A 2,500-nucleotide genomic window follows, 5' to 3' on the forward strand; every position below is an offset into this window, starting at 1 on the left:
CACACATAGACAACAATGATTAACCCATACACAACAATGATTAACCCATACACAACAATGATAAACCCATACACAACAATGATTAACCCATACACAACAATGATAAACCCATACACAACAATGATAAACCCATAGACAACAATGATAAACCCATACACAACAATGATTAACACATACACAACAATGATAAACCCATACACAACAATGATAAACCCATAGACAACAATGATAAACCCATACACAACAATGATTAACCCATACACAACAATGATACACACATAGACAACAATGATTAACCCATACACAACAATGATTAACCCATACACAACAATGATAATCCCATACACAACAATGATAAACCCATACACAACAATGATACACACATAGACAACAATGATTAACCCATACACAACAATGATACACACATAGACAACAATGATTAACCCATACACAACAATGATACACACATAGACAACAATGATTAACCCATACACAACAATGATTAACCCATACACAACAATGATAAACCCATACACAACAATGATAAACCCATACACAACAATGATACACACATACACAACAATGATTAACACATAGACAACAATGATTAACCCATACACAACAATGATACACACATAGACAACAATGATTAACCCATACACAACAATGATTAACCCATACACAACAATGATAAACCCATACACAACAATGATTAACCCATACACAACAATGATAAACCCATACACAACAATGATAAACCCATAGACAACAATGATAAACCCATACACAACAATGATTAACCCATACACAACAATGATAAACCCATACACAACAATGATTAACACATACACAATAATGATAAACCCATACACAACATTGATACACACATAGACAACAATTATAAACCCATACACAACAATGATACACACATACACAACATTGATACACACATAGACAACAATGATTAACCCATACACAACAATGATAAACCCATAGACAACAACGATAAACCCATAGACAACAATGATAAACCCATACACAACAATGATAAACACATACACAACAATGATAAACCCATACACAACATTGATACACACATAGACAATAATGATAAACCCATAGACAATAATAAATAACCCATAGACAACAATGATTAACCCATAGACAACAATGATAATCCCATACACAACAATGAAAAACCCATACACAACAATGATTAACCATACACAACAATGATAAACCCATAGACAACAATGATAATCCCATACACAACAATGATTAACCCATACACAACAATGATTAACCCATACACAACAATGATAAACCCATACACAACAATGATAAACCCATACACAACAATGATTAACCCATACACAACAATGATTAACCCATAGACAACAATGATAAACCCATACACAACAACAATAATCCCATACACAACAATGATAAACCCATAGACAACAATGATTAACCCATACACAACAATGATAAACCCATACACAACAATGATTAACCCATAGACAACAATGATTAACCCATACACAACAATGATAAACCCATAGACAACAATGATAAACCCATACACAACAATGATAAACCCATAGACAATAATGATAAACCCATACACAACAACGATAATCCCATACACAACAATGATAAACCCATACACAACAATGATAAACCCATAGACAACAACGATAAACCCATAGACAACAATGATTAACCCATACACAACAATGATAAACCCATACACAACAATGATAAACCCATAGACAATAATGATAAACCCATACACAACAATGATAAACCCATAGACAACGATAATAAACCCATAGACAATGATGATAAACCCATACACAACCACGATAACCCATAGACAACAATGATAAACCCACAGACAACAATGATAAACCCATAGACAATAATGATAAACCCATAGACAATAATGATAAACCCATAGACAACAATGATAAACCCACAGACAACAATGATAAACCCATAGACAATAATGATAAACCCATACACAACAATGATAAACCCATAGACAATAATGATAAACCCATACACAACAATGATAAACCCATACACAACAATGATTAACCCATACACAACCACGATAAACCCATAGACAACAATGATAAACCCATAGACAACAATGATAAACCCACAGACAACAATGATAAACCCATAGACAATAATGATAAACCCACAGACAACAATGATAAACCCATACACAACAATGATAAACCCATAGACAATAATGATAAACCCATACACAACAATGATAAACCCATAGACAACAATGATAAACCCATAGACAACAATGATAAACCCATAGACAACAATGATAAACCCATAGACAATATTGATAAACCCATAGAAAATAATGATAAACCCATAGACAATGATGATAAACCCATACACAACCACGATAAACCCATAGACAACAATGATTAACCCATACACAACAATGATAAACACATAGACAATAATGATTAAT

General features: G+C 32.9%; 1 protein-coding gene across 1 annotated transcript in view; it reads left to right on the forward strand.

Annotated features, from left to right (window-relative positions):
* The window catches only part of slc5a5 (solute carrier family 5 member 5), a 12,135-nt gene that overhangs the window by 6,844 nt on the left and 2,791 nt on the right, over positions 1-2,500 (forward strand). The window lies entirely within an intron of this gene.

Source organism: Salminus brasiliensis, chromosome 6 (assembly GCF_030463535.1).
Source record: "Salminus brasiliensis chromosome 6, fSalBra1.hap2, whole genome shotgun sequence".
Taxonomy (NCBI): Eukaryota; Metazoa; Chordata; class Actinopteri; order Characiformes; family Bryconidae; genus Salminus; species Salminus brasiliensis.